This window comes from Mandrillus leucophaeus, unplaced genomic scaffold (genome assembly GCF_000951045.1).
Source record: "Mandrillus leucophaeus isolate KB7577 unplaced genomic scaffold, Mleu.le_1.0 Scaffold186, whole genome shotgun sequence".
In the NCBI taxonomy this organism is placed as follows: Eukaryota; Metazoa; Chordata; class Mammalia; order Primates; family Cercopithecidae; genus Mandrillus; species Mandrillus leucophaeus.
This window is the reverse complement of record NW_012101876.1, coordinates 1,669,969-1,691,384: the sequence shown is the minus strand read 5'-3', so window position 1 is coordinate 1,691,384 and position 21,416 is coordinate 1,669,969. Positions and strand designations below refer to the sequence as shown.

Genomic DNA, 21,416 nt, shown 5'->3' with positions numbered 1-21,416 from the left:
CCTCCCTCCCTCCCCCTCCTAAGATTTCCCCCCAAGAAATCTCTTAAGCTGCTAATTCCATCTTGGCATCTGCCTCCTGGGAGATCTGAATTGTCATGTCAAATCTACACCTTTCATATTTCTTGCATTCTCAGTTAAAAAAAAAAGGAGCCCTCCTCCTGTACAAACTAATCATCCCTCCACTAGTAAGTCCAAATCTGTTCCATCTTTTCATATACATTGCTCCAAATTTAACAATTTTAACTTACTTTCTCTCCTATAACATCAACCTCTCTCTCTCCCCCTTCTGGGCCTTTTTCGCCAATATGTAAACACTTTGAAGTCTCTCCTAAATCAAGAACAACAAATCTCTGCTGCTCTGTGTCCCCCTCTGATAGTCAGTTCTTCAGATAATAGTAACATAGTACCTTTCACTGATAGTCTATAATGCTTCATGTTCCATTTATATATCAACTACCCAATGGGCTGATTTTTGCTTCAAACCACTCCACTCCAATTGCTTATTAAGGCACATTACATAGAGATGTCAAATTCGACGACCATTTTTGGTACTTCACTTCTAATCCCTCTATTTTCCACACTGTTGTGTTGTTGTCTCCAGCTGTGTGTTCAGGCATATCATTATTCACTGTTTCCCTCCTTCATCTCTTGGCCAAGTTTCTCTTTTCCCATCACTTGGCTTGATAGTAGCCAATTTATCCAAGGACTTCTCCTTATCTCTACCTATAATCCCTGGACAACCTTAGATACCCATCAAATACACTTATTCATCTTTGTTCCATCAATGCCAAACACAATGCTTGGGAAATGCTTAGCAAATAATTTTTAAATAAGTTCATGCCAGCATTTATGTTAGTGATTCCAAGTACATATCTCTTACAGAAACTGATCTCCTGGCCTTGAGAGATCCATACATTCAACCATCTCCTATCTTTAATCAATAAGATGTCCAAACAGAAGTCATCCTCTCCCCCTTTCAAACTGCTCCTCTTGTATTCTCTTGTAGGGATGGCCTTATCAACCAACCTCTCACGCAGGTCAAATGCCAGTATTTCCTTTCTGGCCTTCTCTGATGCAATCAACTGCCAAATATGATCAATTTAGTCCCTTCTTCTCCCTTACCTCTGACCCTGACTTAATTTAGTGTAAAGTCTCCTTGTAAGTATCTGGGCTCTTGAATTTTGCCTCTCATCTTAATTGCTAAATTCCACATAAGTGCTCTTTCTAACATTCAAATCTGATCTCACCTCTCCTTGGCTTAAATTCCTGCAGTAGATCACAATGCCTAGCACTGCAATTTGAGACTATTTCTATTTTTCATTTTCCTTTCCTCTTCTAGGAAAAAAACAAAGCCCAAATCTTTGGCATAACCCACAAGACTCTTCAAAAATCTACTTTGTATTTATAGTCTCAGGTCTCATTCTTACTCAATTTGCAAACCCAAACTACTTGCAGTTCCTCAGTACACTTTAGGTTTGTAGCCATTTCTAGGCTACCCAGGCAGTATTTCCATCTGCTTAGAGTGTCTTTTTTCAATATTTCAATATTCTTCATATACATTCAGCCTGCACATTCTCAGGGAAGTTTTCTTGAAACTATCCTCCATCCTGACCTCCAAGCTGGTTTAAGAACCCTTCTTCTGGGGTACACTGTTTCCCATGCATTAATCTATCACATTATTCATCACACTAGATGTTAATTTTTTAACTACTACACTTTCCTCTATAAACTACAAGCTCCTGTTGGAAAAAATCATATTTTAACTCTGTTGATCCAGCACCTAGAACACTGCCACAGTAGGTTAAAAGTACTTCATGGAAAGAAGTTTAAAAAGTAAGGAGAAAAGAGAGACCTTTAGTATCTCAATAAATTTGTAAATTACTTTACAAAACAAATGTAATTTCTGCTTGGTGATTCTCATCTCTATCTTTAATGCAGAATGAAAGACCTCTCTAAGCTGTCCTCCCAGAACTTTGCTGGGAATCATCCTGAAATATCTCACATATTCCTGGAAAAGACCAATCAGCTAACACTCACCTACCATGGCACATCTATCCCTATGTGATATTTAAGGTCTGCTGCTTCCACTGCCTCCAAATTAAGCATGGGAGGGCCTCACCTGTTCCCCCATTGAGATATCTGTTGCCCTCTCTGCTGTGTACTGTTGATTATAATAGGTCACTACTGTCACCAACAGGGCACCACTGCAGCTTCTTCAATATATCCCCACTCCCACTGAACCCAACCTCCCCTCTGCTCTAAAGACTGCCTTACCAAGTAGCACTGCTATCAACCATGATGCCCCAACACCTTTCCAACACTGTTAGCACAGTGGAGTCTGCAAAATGACAGTTAATTCGTGGACTATGGCAAAGACAGAATCCCTTTGCCTTCGTCGCTCAGAGAGTAGAAGGGCCATGTTGCTTGTCTCTAAGCATCTTATAATACTTCTCCTGATTCTCTTGTTCTTTCAGATTTATTTTCTCACAGCCCAGCCATCTATCTCCACAAGTGTAAGATTTCTGGACCAGAAAACAAAACAGACCCCAGGCTGAATTTAGAAATGCTGCTTTGCTAACAACTGAGACTGTGTCACCAGGTTTGCCACTTTGTTCTTGGATTTTTCTTAGGAAAAACTCACTTCTGTTCCTACACACACACACACAGGTTGGCAGGTCAACCCTGCTAGCCTCCATGTTCCAGATAAGGCTAAATCGCTACAGGAAAAACAAGCAAAGACCACACTGAAAACATGCTACCCAGAAAGAGCCTTAAACATTACAACAAAAGACAGAAATATCTGAACACAAAACACCCTTTCTTGTTCCACATTTCTCATACTTAATATACTCCATTATCAATTTCCAGCATCCCAGGTGCAGTGGCTCATGCCTATAATCTCAACACTGGGAGGCCAAGGCAGGAGGACTGCTTGAGTCCAGGAGATTTGAGACCAGCCTAGGCAATATTCTGAGACCCCATCTCTACAAACTTTTTTTTCAATTAGATGGGCATGGTGGTGTGCACCTGTAGTGGGGGCTGAGGTGGGAGGATGGTTTGAGCCCTGAAGGTTGATGCTGCAGTGAGCCTTAATCACATCATGCACTCCAGTCTGGGCGACAGAGTGAAATATTGCCTCAAAAAAAAATTAAAAATTCTGAATTACATATGCCATTCAAAATACCTTTCCATTTACAAATTCAAGCCTCCCTTTCTTGGAAAACGTTCACAAATAACATTTTTACTTGAATTTTGGTTTGATTAGGCCAACAGTGTCATACCACCTACCCCATAGCATTTCAGGGACTAGAAGGCACTCTAGGTTCACCACTGGTAGGCACATCACCTCTACCGGCATTCCAAAAGCCACTTACAGATAAACACAAGGAAGGAAAGGGAGGGCTAGAAAGACAAACAGCAGGACATAACCTGCCTGGCTGGGAATTATTAGTAAGGCTATCCCTATGATGGGGAGGATTCGTTCTTCATGTCATGAGAACATAAGAAAAGGACATTAACTTTTCTTGCAAAGTCTGTACTCAGTTCAGAATTTACTTTGGAGGGTAATATGTACCAACAAACTATGAATGTAAATAAGACAGAGAATGAATTAAAAGAAAGTAATGCAAATTCTCTAAAAATATAAGCAACATTTAAACTAAATGTACAGTGAATATCAACGTCGCTGGTAGTACAATTTCATTCAAAAATTGATATACATTTAGAAATTAAATTCCTGGCTTTGTAAACATAATGAATATGCAAATATTTTAGGTTAATATATTTTTTCCATCAAGTGCTTTATGCAAGAAATTTTTCCTCGAAATTCCATTACTGACAAATTCCAAAATGTTCAGTTACTAAGAATAGAACTCTTTATTTTTCCTCATTTATTTTGATACTCTTAGCCATTCCTTAAATTGACTATTCTTGGATTTTAACATCCAATCCTCCTAGAATTTTTACATTTTGATGAAGAAAAAGAAAACACATACACATGCGTTTAAGACTGTATTGCTTTTAAATTGATCTCTACAAGAAATACACCTCAATCTTAAAAAAATGATGGGGGGTGAGAGGTGATGCAGGTTATAAGAGCATGAAGGAAGAAAGAACAGCCAAGAAGTGAGGCAGTAAAGTACAGATTTCAGTCAGTTCTAAGCAGTGGATAATTTTAATCTAGAAAGAAGGTCTTAATTCAGTTATAACTATAATATTTAAAATAGTACAATATACGTTAATAGAGAATCTGGATACTAGCATTTTTGAAACAAGCAAAAACAGAAAAAAAAAATCCTCTCCTTATGTTGCACTTATTCAATTTGTGGGCTCCTGTTGCAGGTAGTCCTTGAGACAATATCATAGAAGACTTCTAAAACAAAATGGATAAATATGGCCATTTATATAAAATCCAGGTAGTTTTTCAAAACTGTATTTCTATTCATAGTGCCCAATTATCTATAAGGTATACAAGGGTGTAAGACAAGCTATTATGATTGATTGATTGATTTTTTTAAGAAAAATAGTAGCATATGTATACACAAAATGAATCTTATCTCCCTTCAAAGTACCCATTTTGAGCAGTTAGACATCAATTCCACTACAGAAATTTCAAAAACAGGCATTCCAAAAGTACTTTGATTGATGGACTATGTGTACATCTTCCCAAGGGGAACACTTCAAAAGAAATAACACAAATTTTGAGAAATAAGCTCTGATATATTTGCTAAAAATTTACCTCACTAATTTATAATCAATCACATGTAATACAGGAAAAAAACTGTAAAAGACACAAATTTCTCTGAACAAATTTTCATTTGAAAGTTATACATTTAAAGGGAATCTTTTCTTGCCACTGAATAATAAGAAAAATGAAAGTGGTAAGGAATAGGTAAGTATTATAAAGTCAAGAGTAAAAGGCTATTATATTTACAATCCATTGAAAGTGGGGTGGGGCAGGGAACCACACCTACAGTAAGCACTCTATCACAGACACTGAAGGCAGTCTTTAAAATCTGCATATAAGAATTCTTCAGTTTTACAAAGTTTTACTTTAAGCTATAGTGTCTGCAAAAAGCGATTCCAACTAATAAACAGCAATTCACCAAAAATGCAAAAGCAAACTACTATCAATTTACATTTTAGTGCTTTAAAGACAGTAACATTTACTCTGATCAGTGCAGTGTTTTGAAATAGATATAATTAAAAACTAACTTTCAGTGCATCTAAGTAAACATCCACAGGAGCATTTTAAAATATATACTATCTTCAACTCATCTTAATCTCAGTAACTCTTCCCACCTTTGTATTTAGAAATTTTTAAAAACTTCTCTGAACAAATTAATTTTCATTTGAAATTTACACATTTAAAACGAATCTTTTCCTGCCACTCAATAATAAGAAAAATGAAAGTGGGAGGAATAGGTAGGTAAGTATCATAAAGCCAAGGATAAAAGGTTATTATATTCACTACCCTTCCCTTTGAGAATTAAATTTTTTAAAATTTCTAAATACAAGGATTATAATTTTACCTTTTGTGATTATTTATTTTGAAAGAGGTATAAAACAAATACTCTGACCACAAACCCTGAATATTCAATGCCTTCAACCAAACTACTGCAATTAATATGAAATTCTAAATACAGAATATAATGCCACATAAATAGTATAACAGCCAAGTACTGTCTAAGAAGCCATATGTTTTTTCCCATTGTTCAAAAAAAGGAGATGACTTCCCATCACTTATGTTTCTGATTAGCAAGGTGATTTATGCCACAATCACTAAAAATGCCAGCAAGTGAATGAGAAAATGCATAGTGACTGCACCAGATGTGCACAATAAACAGGAATCCCATTGTAATCTCTGGTACTTAGTTTATATGAAGGTAATGTAGGAAACACTCTTGGATATGGCAAAGTCACTCTTTTTTTACATTTGACTATAAATGATATGAAATAAATTGTGTGTTTTATACTTTATGGCATGCATACATTGATAAATTAGGTACCGTTTTGTATCCCAACTTATCTACAAGACAAACCTGGCTAAGATCATGGGGATTAATTGCTTCAGAAGTGTGAAATGCAGCTTTTCCATTCTTTTCTGCACACTCAGTGAAGAAACAATGATTAATCACTGTTTAACTATTCTCTTGAGAATCTACAAGATTGCCAAAGCAGGATTTATCCTCATAAATCCAAAAAATACAGGTTTAGATTTGTTGCCAACAACTGAAAGAACATGAACTTAAACCCATTTGTTATCAGATTAAAATAATGTCAAGGTTTTAGAACCCTACTGGTACAGAATTCCCTTTAATCGGTGACTTCAATGGGAAATTAGATTAACACATAAGATATAATGAAAGCACATGTATTTTACAAAAGTAACAATAAACATTTTTTAAAACTTTGAAAATATCCTTGGCCTAATGTCAAACATCATACTATCGAACTTGAGCTGACAATCTCCCCTAGCTATAGAAATACTTCATTTCCTCTGTTCTATTTTAAGAATTAAAATACATGCTCATCAGGTAAAAAACACTTTAAATGGATATTTCACATAGGAAATAATGACTTATTTCAGTAAGTTTTATTCCACATTGCTAGAGCTGACACGCAATTACGTGGGTAAAACTACTTGGTTCCAATAATACTAACATATTTCTAAGTCTTGAGAAGACAGAAATTGTAAACTCCAAACTTCTAAGCCTAAATCATCTAAAACCCTGTAATATTTTGAACAGAAGTACATAAGAGCAAAGGTTTCAAATATATTCCAAATAATTAGGGTTTTCAAAGAATCTTCAGCCAATGTTTACTAGTATACTGAATAAAGTAAGTAATTCTTAAGTTGAGGCAAAATTATTGTTCATACCACTTATAAAATGTGGAGCACATATTTTTAAGAATTGAAATCTTATTCTCATTAATAAGTGTAATGTTAGTGGCATAACTGTCAAATCATTACAAATTAAAGGTTTTTTTAAATTCCCTTTAAATGGGTCAGCTGTTCACACTACAAACTAGTACAAACCCAAATACTGCTAAAGTGGGAATAATCTGAAGTAGAAACTTCAAATTTATATATAAAATAGAAATACATATTTGACAAATGTGTTTTACACAGGTGAATGTAAATTAGAAATACAGACATCTTTCAATTATTATGGGTTAATTTTCTATTTGTCTGATCATATGTTCATATAACTTCTCCCTTCCAATTTGTCCATCTTCCTGCTACTTCTTTCAGGTGTACTAAGTGCCACAAGAGACTACCAGAACTGCAAGGAAAAGGAGGTGAAACTGTTGGTCAATTTCACTGTTCATTAAGCCCTTGTAAAAATGAGTAAGAGGAAGAGAACGTGAAACAGATTTTGTATTTCCTACACGTAACGATTTTTATCGCTGTTTAACACAAAAGTGGCAGCTATGTCTACTGCACACATAGTGAAAACCTAAAAACATTCACAATCAATTCCCCCCCCCAAAAAAAAAAGAATTTTCCTCACATCATCCAATTTAAAAAGCAAATCTTCTTATAAAGGATACATTGCTTTAAAAGTAATTCTCCAGTTAGCTGAGTACCTGCCATAAGTAAAACCACAGAAAACAAAACCAGGTAAGAGGGAACTACCGTATCACTATAGAGAGCTGGGAACTTGAGCAAGAATGAGTACAAAGGGTAACACTGTTGCCATTCTTACTCAGAAGCACATGAGAGAGACAGCAGAGATCACATTATACCAACAGGAAAATGTGAGAATTCTAATGCCATTATTGTATACCGTATTTATCAAGTGTGCTGTGGGGCTGAGGTGACCAGGAGAAACATGAATCATAAAGAACAATAGACACTTGGCATCATAGATTTTTTACAATTACAATTTCACCGTTGTTCAAGCAATCTAGGCCATGAAGTACTTTATCATTTTCTGATAAGTGAATTTGAACCATAAACTCCCCAACCTGGTATAAGAAAGTATTTTGATGGCCCTGTTTCTACTCTTACTGTAGCTTGATGGTTCTCCAGAGCATTTTACAGAAATATTTACAAACTTGAAACTTTTAAAAAAATACCAACAGGTATATAATTCATAAACGCCTATTGTATGCCTTAATTCCATTAACAGAATTTTTTCTAAACACAGAATTCCTAAACTAGGAACCACCATATATTTACATTGTTAAAGAAAAAACCACAAAGGAGAATTACAGGACAAGCCTAAAGAAGTGGGAAGCAAGTAATCATCCTGTATGTAACATATCCTGGAGATAGTACAAAGCTCAACCAAATGCTTTTTAACAATGGATCTGTGCCGATATACTCTGCCTTCCTTCTTATTAAGAATAAACCACCTATGCTTCTACTTAAGGTGATATCTCTGCTTGTACACACTGCTTTAACAATTTTCCACTCTTTCTTGCATCATCAGTTTATTCCTCTCTCTTGGAGCGCTCCCATTAGTATGCTATTTCTCTCCTATTCAAAAAAATCCTCTCTTCACTCCAGCTTCCCCCTTAAGCTGCTGCTACATGTGTTTCTCCTCCCACTCTCCCTTGAATAGTCCATCTTTAACTTCACCTATAAATAAGATTTTCACAGATGATCACTCTTCCTTCCTTCAAACATTTACATCACTTTCAGATATTCTGAAAGACAAATGAGTTTTCCTCTTAACCTCACTGAGTTTTCTTCTCTAGCCACATCTACTACTTCCTCTTTTTCTCCTAACCCCTTTACTAAAGGTGCCCCAAGGCCAGGATTTTAAGTCTTCTCTATCTATGTTTACTGTACTGCATCAATGTTACATCTTGATACCATTTGACCTTTGTACTTTGTGATCCTTCAGCTCACTCTCTCACCTCCTTCAGGTCTTTACTCACATGTTACCTTATCGGTGAGCTTTCCCTGATCACTCTATTTAAAATTTCCATTCTTCTCCCTATACTCCAAACTCTCTATCTCCCACTGGCTGCTTTATTTTCCTTCACAGAATCACTGTCTAAGGTACTATATATTTTATTTATTTATCCTGCTACTTATCAACCTCTCCACCCTGGAATGTAAGCTTAATCAAGTTAAGGATTTTTATCCATTCTGTTTTCAGTGCGATAGCTCCTAAAACAGTCCTCAATGAGTAAGACCGGCTTCAAATTTCTCGGGAGGAATAATGGATAGTAGAAAAAATTAAAGCAAAGCTTTCAAAGTTCAGAGGAAAATCACTCTAAACTAGAAACATATACCCAGCTAAATTATCAATCAACTGTGAAAATAAAATAGAAAATTTTTCTAATATTCACAACTCAGAAAATTCATCTCCCATTTAGCCTTTCTGAAGTTGTAGTTAAAGGATGGATGATGACAAAAATGGGATATAAAAACCAGTACAACTAACTCAATATTATAGTGAAAAGAAATCTCCGAAAGACAGGCCAGCAAAAGAACAAGGAAGCTCTGTTTTATATTTAACTAGGAGGTTGAGGTTGAGAAATGTCCTCAAATAGAGTGTAAATAACTTTACCAAAATGTTATTTTATGATTTAGGAGCCCAAAAGTACAACTGTAGTACGCTATCAAAAAATATATATATATATATATATATATATACAGGCATAAATCTCTTACGAGCATTAAACAAAAAGAACGGCAATTTAAAACTCTTATTTAAAAAAACTACACATATACCTAAAAGAAACAAAAATGATACAAATGTGAAAGAAAATATATGATTTTGAGCAAATGAAGAAAAGAAACCTTTTATTCTGGGAAAAATGTGTTCACTGGTCAGGTAGTTCTGGAGAGAAAATAGAACTGAATGATAGTCTGAAATGATGTATAATTACTATTTAAGAAATATAATTGCTAAATAAGAAATAAAATATGCAACAGGCATGGTGGCTCATGCCTATATAATCCCAGCACTTTAAGAGACCAAGATAGGTGGATCACTTGAGCTCAGGAGTTCAAGACCAGCCTGGGCAACATGGCAAAACCCTGTCTCTACAAAAAATACAAAAATTAGCCAGGTATGGTGGCTCACGCTTATGGTCCCAGTTATTTGGGAGGCTGAGGTAAGAGGATTGCTTGTGCCTAGGAGGCAGAGGTTGCAGTGGGCTGACATCATGCCACTGCACTCTGGCCTGGGAGACAGAGTGACACCCAATCTCAAAAAAATAAAAGAAATAAATTACTTAAATATATAAGAAATAGATCATTTCTCTACTTTGTTAAAAGTCATTTATCGGTATCATAAGATATCCTGACAAAAAAAAAAAAAAAAGGAAAATAGTAAGTGTTAGCAAAATGTAGAGAAAGTGGAACCCAGCTGGGTGAGATGGCTCATGCCTGTAATCCTAACACTTTGGGAAGCCAAGGTGGGCGAACTGCCTGAGCTCAGGAGTTCAAGACCAGCCTTGGCAACATGGAAAAAACCCCGTTTCTACTAAAAATACAAAGAATTCGCCGGGCATGGTGGCATGCATCTGTAGTCCCAGCTACTCAGGGGGCTGAGGGAGGAGAATCGCTTGAACCTGGGAGGCAGAGGTTGCAGTGAGCCAAGATTGTGCTACTGCATTCCAGCCTAGGCGACAGAGCAAGACTCTGTCTCAAAGAAAGTAGAACCCTCATGCCTGGGCGACAGAGCAAGACTCTGTCTCAAAGAAAGTAGAACCCTCATACACTGCTGACAGGAATGTAAAATGATGCAACTGCCATGGAAAAGTTTGATGGTTCCTCAAAAAGTTAAACACAGAATTACAATATGACCTAGCAATTCCACTCGTAGGCACATACCCATATGAACGGAGAATAGGTTCTCAAACAGGTTCATTAACACATTTAGAGCAGCACTATTCAGAGTAACCAAAAAGTAGAAGCAAACCAAATGTACATGAATGAATAAATGGATAAACAAATGGACTAGCATTCAGCCAAGAAAAGTAATGAAGTAATAATAAGTGCTATAACATGAATAAAAATTTGAAATATTATGTTAAATGAAAGAAGCTACCCACAAAACATCACATATTTTATGATTACATTCATATTAAATATACAGAACACATAAATCCACAGAGACAGAATGCAGACTGATGGATGTCAGAGCCTAGGGCTAAGGCAGAATGAAAACAAACTGCTAAATGGGTAAGGTACTTTACTTTGGCATGATGGAAATGTTCTGAACTCGATAGAGGTGGAAGGTTGCACAACACTGTCAATGTACTCAATACCACGGAACTGTTCACTTCAAAATGGTGAATTCTGTGTTATACAAATTTCACCTCAATAGATTATGTTAACATAAAAGGTATTCTGCTTTCAGTTCACTCTTTCTATTTTCTTATTTCCAGAGTAAAGATTTCCAAATATGTTCATAATGTTATTTAACTTTGGAAGGTTCTTAGAAACTAACATTTATGGTTTTTTTTTTTTTGCGGGGGGGATGTATATGAGGTTCAGTAATTCTTTAAGCTTCATTTCAGGGTTTTTAAAATTTCCTCTGTTAAATTCAAGTAAAATTAAATGTAATAAACTTCATTTTTAAAATGGTGTATCAGTTCATCTCTGTATGACAGGATTCAAAATATTTTTTTTTAATTTTTTAAGTTGACTTATTTATTTATTTTGAGATGCAAGGCTGTCTCAAAATAAATAAATCGTGCAGTGGCATGATCTCGGCTCACTGCAACCTCTGCTTCCCGGGTTCAAGCGATTCTTCTGCCTCAGCCTCCCCAGTAGCTGGGATTACAGGTGACTGCCACGACTGCCGGCAAGTTTTTTGTACTTTTAGTAGATACAGGGTTTCACCATGTTGTCCAGGATGGTCTTGAACTCCTGACCTTGTGATTCACCTGCCTTAGCCTCCCAAAGTGCTGGGATTACAGGCGTGAGCCACTGTACCCGGCCAACATTTATTTTTTCCACAGAGATGGGGATTTGCTATGTTGCCCAGGCTGGTCTCCAACTCCTGAGCTCAAGCAATCTGTTCACCTCAGCCTCCCAAAGTGCTGGGATTACAGGTATGAGCCACCATGCCCAGCCAGGATTAGGGACAATTTTTATCCTCTTTATGTTTTTCTACATTTACCAAACTTTTTAATAAAAAAAATTACTTTTATACATCAGGAAAAAATGTCTTCAATTTATTAAAAAGATACAAATGTTAAATAAAATGGGAATGGGTACTAGAAGAGACCACTTTGGGAAAGGACCTGGGTTATTCTAACTTGATATTCAGGATGTAAAAAGTTAAACATGTTTCAAACCAAGAATGATTTGAGGGCATCTGGATGCACATACAATTTAAACAGACAAAATACACAAGAAGAGAATAAAGAAATATACACCTTACTATAAAGACGTGATTATATCAAAAATTTATTCTCCTTTAAAATTCTGAGATCTCAGTACTTGTGCCTATGTTCTCACTATAAAAGAACCCAGTAAGGACTGCGGTGTTTCCCAGCAGTTACCCAGTTCTCTCACTAAGTCATTTGATAGTCTATATTGAATGGGGAAAGAGATGAGACGCACAGAAGAGACAAGAAAAAAGGCAGCTTCACTGAGGCAGAAGAGAAACTATCTCTTTTATTTTACTCTCCCAAAAAATCAGTGATGAGCAAACATTCACGTGATCTAAAGCTGGGATTCTGAAACTGCATAAGTGACACATACCAGGAAGCATTAAATAAAATATACAAAGAATATAATATAATATAGCATCAACCACATCCCAGGTAGTTGGAGTAAGAATTAAACTTTTGTTTCAGTTTCATTTATACCAATAGGACTCGGCTCATAAATGTACATTTTATTCCTCACTACGGGTTGTAATAAGGAAAAAAATTGTGAATGTTATCCGATACACCTCCAATTCTAAGTTCAATCATTCTAGTTTCCTACTTCTGTAAGAAATGGTGGGGGAGTGGGGAGTAGAGAAAAGAAAATAAAAGGTCTATGGATACAAAAAGTATTCCCTAAGGAAAATGCTGAAGTCTGCTGGTGGGAAAACACTTTTAAAAGACACCCTGAAGACTCAGCTAACTGAGAAGAAAAACAATGGACAAAGGGGAAAGAATGGAAACTGGTGACTAAAAGTAGGAGGCAGGACAGAAACAGATCAGGAAACTGAGTAACTGAAGGACTCTTCAATCTAAATTTGGCAGAAGTACCCAAGCACACATACTTTTTTTTGTACAAAAATCTATGGAACGCATTACTATGGTAAGGGTATTGAGAGTATTCTATTTTAAAATGTATATTTTGAATAAATATATGCTTACCTTTGGGGAGAACTTTACTGGTCCACAAATCCGGTTGACATGTGAAAATGCACGTTCTTGTCATAGATCAAAAATGACTTAGGCTCAGTACAACAGAGTTCTCCAAACACAAGTCTTGGTTTGCAAACAGAAATTGAAGAGGAATCAAGAAACAGAGACAAGCTAAGTTCTCTCTTAATTGCTGGAAAAATAGCATCTCCCTAGAAAAATAAATAAAATAGCTTCAAATGCTCCTACCCCAGGAGAAACCCTAAATCATATCAAATCATAAATCATAACCCTAAATCATATCAAACCCTAAATCATATCAAACAATACCATACAAAAAGCAGGCTAAAAAGAATTCCTATCAAAATATTTTAAGTTCTTAGAGGACAAATATTAGCCTACTCATTAATCACTCTTTCCTTCACCTATTTCAACTCCTGGAAGAAAGAGAGGCATTTTATAATGCCAAAAATAAATGGCATTTTACATATATAATACAAAAACAACAGGTTTCACTATCAAACGATCACCTCTAATTTGTTTAACTTTGCACTGAAATGGCAAAAAAGTGTTGAAATAAGAAACTATTCTAACACGTAGTAAAATAATATCACATTTTAAAATCACATAATATAAAAATGGAAATTTGACATTTGAAAACAAATGAGAAAAAAATTCCATTGAAAATGGATTCTAAAGCATTAATAAAATGTAAAATTAGAATATAGATGCATCAGTGATGACAAGTTAATATTATTTAGGTGTTAAAATTAATTTTCACAGCCTTTTTCTAAAGAAAAAACTTTTTTCATCTTCAGTAATACACCTCCATAAATAATCATACACATAGATATATTTACATAAAATCTGTAAGATTAACAACTAAATTTCTTAGCTAGGCTATCCAATTTAAGTAAAGAACCTCTTAATAATAAAAAATTACTAAATATATTATCAACTTCCTCTAGATATCATTCTCTATTAGTTCTTAAGGTTCAAAAACCTATTAAGAGCTTACTGGTGGCTTGGTACACATATAAAAAGATAGCAGCAGTTAGCTAATATAATGTAAAACATAATCAACAACATGAAACTGAAAAAGCTGACAACAGATTCCAACTGAAATTTACTGAGATTCAATACAAATTATTTCAAACACATTTTAGTATCACATGCTACTAAAATCGAGTAACAAAAGTCACTCTTCTGGAAACAGGATTTCCAGAAACTTTTTTTGTCCTTTTAGATATACTCATTTTATTGAATACAATTCATGCTCTATTTGTGTGTCAGTTTGGTGAAGAGAATTATGCATTACATTGTGATGCTGCATTTTCTTATTTTAACTTTCAATCTAATTTGAAAAGTAACAAACAATATTTTCCTAAATTATATTATATATATGGAAAATATCTAAATATCATCAGCTGCTCCTTGTACAGTGCTATATTCACATTTTTTCATGTATGGTTGAACTAAAAATTGCTATACCACTAAAACAAAGCATGACTATTTCTCATCTTTCTTTTGTAAAAATACAGACCACTTTCATTCCCTTCGGATGCCTGTTTAGAATAAAAGATATTCAAATAGTTTTCAACTACTCCAACATATGTGTATTTGATGAAATCTGTATTTAAGTACCTATATATTGTCATAGTACTATGTCACTACTATTCAGAGAATGATGGCTATTTCTTCAGAAAGTGTAACGGTAACAAGAAGAAAAAGTAACACTACAATCAGTGTCCTGAGTAGTTGTAATGTGTTTTATTTCTAAATACATACTTTAGATCAATTTTTTATTTTAGGCCAATTTTCAATTTCTTACACTGCCAAGATCCTTAATTAACCTTCTTGTTGTGACAGGATATAGCCAACAAAAGAACAAATTGAGGCACCTACCATCAAAGAAACCAAGAAAGGAGAAGAGAAAAAAAAAAGAGAACACTATGGGCAGAATTAGCAAACACAAAAAAACATCTCTACAGTAAGACTATATGAAACAACTAAACTTTATCAGAAATCCATATGCAGAAGGAATATTTACCACAGTCTCACTGAAAGGATATACCAGTTCTTTTTCTAGCTATTCTCTTAGGAATTACATAAATATTGTGAAATCTAGAAATAGATATACACATGCACATATAAAACTTATTGTCAGTGTATAAGTTACTGCTGCCCTGGGACTGCAATAATTTATGTAACATCTGTTTTTATATTTTCCTAATTTTTTTCCTAATTAACATGCATATTCAACGCACAAATGCGCAGACCACCTCTTTTTTCTGCTGACTGTGCCTCTTTTTTTGAAGTTGTGCACTCCTAGGGAGAATTCAGGATAGATGAAAACCAAAATCTTATTGAGAGCACTAATTTTAAAATGTAAACAACAGCATGAAACCAATTTTCAACAAAATACTAAAGTCTTAGGAGTTCTCAAAATACACTTCAATCTGCCAACAATAGTCAGACTAGTAGTAAATAACGGCCCAAACATAAAAAGTCAACATAAAAGCATAATCTCAATATTACTTAAACATTCTTGATTTCAAACTTCCAAAGGAGCTAAGGAACCTACTAAAATATCCATGATTTCTTGTCTTAACAAGGTTGGAAAAATTTTAAAGATTTTATGCCTTAGACAACTAAAATAAACACATTCCATATAGTAAACATAAATTTGTATATAACCAGTGATCGCCTTTTTGGATTATAAACTTCAAATACTGTGCAGATTCAACAAAAGGGGAAAGTTTTTATTCAAAAAACACTGTATTACATTCAAGTACAATACAGTGAAGTTCTGAGAAGATTTTAAGCTGTATTAGGTAATTCAAAATACTACTTATGCTTTTATTCTTTTTGTAGACATGGGGGTCTCACTTGGTTGCTTAAGCTGGTCTCAAGCTCCTGGCTTCAAGAGCTTATCAAACCAATGCTACAACAACTTAAGAATTCCCAAATAAAGTGTAAAGTCGTTAGAAAAGCAAGTAAGTAATAAAGTCATACTTCCAATTGAAGACTCCCTGAACCCACACCCCAAGCCCTTTCCACTAAAAAGTAGGATGGCATGTGTACTGTCAAGAGTCTGAGCTTTAAAATAAATCAACCTTAGTTACAATCCTGGCCAGTACTTCCTACTGGCAATATTTCCTCACCGGTAATTCCTACCTTGCTAGAAGTGTTAACATTTTTGAAAATATTAAGTGCAGATTCCGACACGATACATAGGGTTGTACATCACTATTAACGTCACATGTTCCTCTACCACAGGAGTGCCAGCTGAGGAAAGACTTAGAGCAGAAGGCTATTCACAGATCTCATTGTTCTAAGGCTGACCTGTAAGCTTTGAAAATTTCACGGTCTAGAGAATGGCAGGTCATCAGGAACAGCTTACCTCCATCCCTTCCCCATGTGAGGAAAAAAGGGGTTCCATCAGAAAAGTCAAGAGCCAATAGCCTAAAAGCCATCAGTAGGGAATTCAGCAGTGGTTCTAAAACTTTAGTGTACATATTAAAAAATCACTTGAGAAGCTTATTAAAATGGAGATTCACAATCAGACTCTCTCAAACATTCTGATACAGTAGTGGAAGAGAATACTTTTCCAGCTTTTTCTTTTCCGGAGACAGTCTCGCACTGTCGCCCGGGCTGGAGCGCAGTGGCACAATCTTGGCTCCCTGCAACCTCTGCCTCCCAGGTTCAAGCAATTCTCCTGCCTCAGCCTCCCGAGTAGCTGGGATTACAGGTGCCCCCCATCACACCCAGGTAATTTTTTTGTATTTTAAGAGAGACGGGGTTTCACCATGTTGGCTAGGCTGGTCTTGAACTCCTGACCTCGTGATCCGCCCGCCTTGGCCTCCCACAGTGCTGGGATTACAGACATGGGCCACTGCGCCCAGCCACTTTTCCAGCTTTCTAAAAATACATGTACCAACTAAAACCACTTTGTATTCTTTAGCCACATAACTTTCAAATTATTTGTTGAACAAATTAAAATGAACCCAACTTAATATGAAAATTTCAGATATTTCTCTGAGCAACACTTCCAATGTTCCTTCTCAATTAAAAAAAAAGGAATGATCAAACAAAAGCAGTTTTAACTATACATAAAACGCCTCCACCAAATTTGATTTTCCTTAACACAACATTTACTTTTCTAATTAAAGACTCATTTACTGATAACATATAACTCATTTACTCCTTTACTGAGTAAGTCATTTATTAGTATACATACTAGAAGACATAGAAATGTTAAGAGAGATGAATGGTTCATAGGAAAATCTTGTTGCAGAAGTTATACATAAGAGGGTCTAATATAATAAGAGTTACCAAAGAAAAATTTTCTTTAAAGAATAAAAGCGGCCGGGTGTGGTGGCTCATGCCTGTAATTACAGCACTTTGGGAGGCTGAGGCAGGCGGATCACAAGGTCAGGAGTTCAAGACCAGCCTGACCAACACAATGAAATCCTGTTTCTACGAAAAATACAAAAAAGCAGCTGGGTGTGGTGGTGGGCGCCTGAAATCCCAGCTACTCGGGAGGCTGAGGCAGGATAATCACTTGAACCCAGGAGGCAGAGGTTGCAGTGAGCAGAGAAGGTGCCACTGCACTCCAGCCTGGGCAACAATGTGAGACTCTGTCTCCAAAACAAAAAAAAAAAGAAAGAATAAAAGCTTACATACAGCCCTGCTTGGTGATGCCAGTGGGCACTAACATACACAGGTACCAAAGCAGTATTCAGGACAGAAAATGTCTACCATATTTCCCAACACTGTCAATCACTCAAAACATTAAAAGGATGTCCACTTTCCCCTCTGCATGAACCACAAACTGTCACTATGGAACACTGCTGATCCGACAGTTCCCATTAACCTGATCTACTGCCACACTAAGTCAGGTCTGGCAATAATGTTCTGGTGACTTACAAATTCTAACAAATTATAAACTCTAAACTTTCACCCAAGGTTAACAGAACTTATTTTTTAATTTTGAAATTTTAAGATGATATAATTCTTTCAAGGCTTATCTATGAAGTCATATGTAGGCAGCTAGTTTTTAAATTATTGCATAGTATTTCCTTGTGTTCTTCTAAAACAAAGATGCCCACTCAAGTTAGTTTGTTTATACCCTATGACTTACATCATGACCGTGCTAGGGAATAAAAGGCCAAAGATAGTAAAAATTCCTTGAAAATTGACTTTAGTAAAAAGAGTATCTATTGAGTGCTTACTATGATATTGACATTTATATGGAGTATCTCATTTAATGCCTCCCCTTCCTCCCTCTCCCCTCCCCTAAAAAAACAGATAGGAGAAACTCAGAAACACTAACTTGCCCAAGATCTCATAACTAACAAATGGTAAAGCTGGGATTTGAACCCAAGCAATCTGACCCCAGTATCCATGTAGTCTTAACCATGACACCATGCTATACTGATTTAAAAGGAATTGTAATTATGGGAAACTTGGTTGACATTATCATTACCCACTCTGTTCATGGAATTTCTTCAACTTTACAAACTTTTTATAGAGTCAAATATCCCCAAAGTAATGACATAAGTCTGTCCCTCTGGTTTTTACGTTAAATGAAATGCTTCCAAGGTGTTCTAATAATTAAAACATAACTTCACTTCCAAAATGACTCTCATCTCATATTAGTATGTAACATATTTTTGTCCCAAATACAGTCATTTTCCACTATTGTATCTTCCAATATTACTCCTGATGCCAACCAGGTAACCTCTCTTCTATATATCCTGGTTCCATATAGGCTCAAGCTCTGGATACCAAGTTCAATTTAGCTTAAAGTAAGAAATAAGTTAGTTATTCCCCCCAACCCCACCCCAGTCCGTCACTCTATTTAAATGGGCCAAAAGAGGCTGGGTCAATTCTTAGAATTGCTTTGGGCACTTGAGGTTTGTTTCTATCTTAAAGACCAGTCAAATTTTCTCATGAGAAGTGAGAAAAATTCAGGATCTATGGTTTCCCTAAGGAGGCTGCAGATTCATCTTGACTCCAAGAGATGAAAAATTCCCTTAAGCTTACATTGGTCTTTGTTCATTTCCTGTGGTAGGCATAAGACATGGGACTTTTCAAAACTGACTTCTTCACAACACAATAAAAAGACAAGTATATTTTATATTAAAGGATTCTCGTAAGTATGTCCTTGTAACTAAGATAAAAACACGATTTTTGAAGAAATTATTTTGGATTAAATGGGCTGGAAACTTTAAGCACTGTTCATAACTTTGTTTTGTATTCTAAATTCTCAGTTCCAGACTTATTATTCTGCATCTCATTAACTACTCCTTATACTATGACATTTGTTTCAGAGTTCTTTTTTTTAAAATCTATTCCCTTTTTATAATATCACCTGTCACCTTTTATCCAATACACACTGTAATCCATCTTGTTCAAATTGCAAAGAGAAAAACTCAAACCAAACCAAAACTGTTTGTACTACAAGAAAACCAATGAAAAGTAGTCACTGTCCAAAGTCATTATGGAATTCTGAGGTTGCTTTACTTCTTAGAAAATAAGAGGGCAACACTACTTAAAACCAGAGACAAAACGGTAAGTTAGCTCTTCAAATGACTCAATAATTTAGATATACCTTTTCTGCTTTTGGCTTATCACTTTCCATCACTTACTTTACTACCACACTTCCTTTATTGATCTCACTGCCTGTTAGCTCCCTCACACAAAAAATAAAGGAAATCTAAACTGGATTTCAAAATGGCTGAATAATTAACAGGAACGTAGTGAGAACAACAGCTCTAAGGGTCAGGTGAGGTACCAATAACCAAACTAGAATTGTGGCTATGGAGGACTGAGAAAGAAAAGAACACAGAAATGGTAGTACATAGAGAAATAACAAAAGTAAGTTTAGTAAATTTCCAAGGTTTCTAATCTAGGCATTAGGAAGGTTATTTGTGCCATGAAAGTGATACAGACAGGAGGCAGGGAAGTACTGGGTAAAACAGTGATGTTCCCCAGCAAAGGCCTCACCCTCAAGCCTGGAAACCACAGCCCTAAATGAGAACAGTTATCCCTGTTTTCCTGCCCAAATGTTGCTTTTTCCAAAACCACCCTGGCCCACCACACACCCATCATGTACCCATAAAACCCCCAAACTCCACTGACACAAGAGCAGAGAGGCGCAGCAGAAGAGGACAGAAGAGAAGAAGCATCTGAAGGTCGAGAGGAGTTCAGCTGGGGACGGTCGGAGTTTGGCTGGGGGCAGCTGAACTCCAGGGGAAGATTATCTTCCCACCCCATACCCTTTTCAGCTCCCCATTCCGCCAAGGGCCACTTCCATCACTCAATAAAATCTCCGCATCCTTCAAGTCCATGTGACTTGATTCTTCCTGGATGCCGAACAAGAACCCGGGTACAAAGAGGGCAGTGTATAAAATGCTGTCACCCTGACTTTCCATTGGGCTGGTTAACACTTAGCCATCTGCATATTGCAACTGCAAAGACAGTATTAATTGTAACATAACCCTAGACCCTGTCATGGGGCCAGAGGAGCCCAAAAGTGCTCACCCCAACCCCGGCTCTTACTTGCCTGCATGCTCCCCCTCCCGCAAGGGGTTTGAGCAAGGTGGTGGCCAAGTAAGCGAGCCACACCCCTGTCTCAAGTCCTGCCAAGGAGTCAAGGGAACTTTCCCATCTCAAAAGATATAAAAGGGGAATGAGGGGGATAGGGAAAAGGTTGATCAGGGAAAAAAAGCAGGATACTACAGGTCCCCCAAACCTACCTCAGTATCTTGCACGCCTAATTAAGGTATGTTAAAGGTAAGGGAATGAGTGAATGATATCAATTCTAATTTTGCTAACTTTTATGACATTAAATAATTTGAATTCACTGACTAAAGTGAAGCTGAGAAAAACAGATCTTACCACTAATTCCACAGGTATTTGAGATTTTGGGAAAGTCTCCTTGTTCTAAACAGCATTTCAAACCTAGACATATCTCCAAATGAATATGCTCTTAAAAGATGCCAAATTGTGATCTCTATGATTCACATAACATCTCACATTAACAACGGAGGTGACAGGTGTAAATAAATCAAATGAATTGTCAGGCTTGCATTTTGATTACTTGTTTAATAGGTTTCCAACAAACTAGTAAAATA

The 21,416-nt window shown here is 36.1% G+C and overlaps 1 protein-coding gene across 2 annotated transcripts in view; it reads right to left on the bottom strand.

Moving 5' to 3' along the window:
- TBC1D5 (TBC1 domain family, member 5) overlaps positions 1-21,416 on the bottom strand; it is a 500,189-nt gene that overhangs the window by 421,348 nt on the left and 57,425 nt on the right. Inside the window, exon 2 of one of the 2 annotated variants that reach the window (XM_011977920.1) lies at positions 13,288-13,487. The exons of the other annotated variant lie outside the window; for it this stretch is intronic. The gene's annotated coding sequence lies outside the window, so the exon portion shown is untranslated. The remainder of the gene's footprint in view (positions 1-13,287; positions 13,488-21,416) is intronic. 2 annotated transcript variants of the gene reach the window in all.